Consider the following 802-nt stretch of genomic DNA (forward strand, 5'->3'; position numbering starts at 1 on the left):
GGCCGCGGGAGACGCCATGCCAGGTGTAATATGGCGTTTACTGTGACAGCGTCCCAGAGTGACAGGAGAGAATACAGGAATGTACACATCAGGATAACAGATGGGATCCGGTCCTGGAGCGCTGAGCCAGCCTTAGGAGGCATCTGATGGGTAAGAAATGGTGTCCAGATACCCGGATCGTGACAGAAGCCTGGTGAGAAATCTGCTTTCTTTCATTCAAATTTGGTGCTCACTTTGAGCTGAATGAGAACTGCTGGCATGGCACTCAGGCGACAGGTGGAATCTTGGTCATGCTCTGGTTTCTCTTCAGAACTAACAAATATTTCGCCTTTTATTAAAGATTTCCGTGGAGAGGAGCAAAACTGAGTTTTATCTCAATTTTTGCATGCCCCATATTATTGGGGTTTCTTTTATCAGTTTAAAGACAGAACGAGTGTGCTTTCTTGTTAGCTTTAATGTAAGTTTATTTGCATAACAATGACAGTAAATGTTTGTTTCTTTTCAAACAGAACTTTCTTGACCATGCTACTTGCTTGAAAGATCTGGGAGCACATGGAAAACAGTACAAACCATGCAGTATCACAAGAGCCTTTATTTGATCTTTCATGAAGATAGAGCAGAATTGAGGACACGTCAACAATTTCTGCCAAAGGTGGTTCATCTTTCCACATGGTGCCTTTGGCCACTGACACCTTCGTTGAGTCAAAGTCTCTGGCTGTGGTCAGAACTTTGAAAATTTATGTCACCAGAACGGTTCAGATTAGGAAAACAGAGGCTCTGTTTGTCCTGTATGCTCCCAACA

The 802-nt window shown here is 43.5% G+C and overlaps 1 non-coding gene across 1 annotated transcript; it reads left to right on the forward strand.

Annotated features, from left to right (window-relative positions):
* The first annotated feature begins 290 nt into the window (after nucleotides 1–290).
* LOC135004213 (U5 spliceosomal RNA) lies at nucleotides 291–406 on the forward strand. Its single transcript, XR_010205050.1, has one exon. It is a non-coding gene; the product is annotated as a U5 spliceosomal RNA (small nuclear RNA).
* The last annotated feature ends 396 nt before the right edge of the window (nucleotides 407–802 follow it).

Source organism: Pseudophryne corroboree, unplaced genomic scaffold, assembly GCF_028390025.1.
Source record: "Pseudophryne corroboree isolate aPseCor3 unplaced genomic scaffold, aPseCor3.hap2 scaffold_191, whole genome shotgun sequence".
Classification (NCBI taxonomy): domain Eukaryota; kingdom Metazoa; phylum Chordata; class Amphibia; order Anura; family Myobatrachidae; genus Pseudophryne; species Pseudophryne corroboree.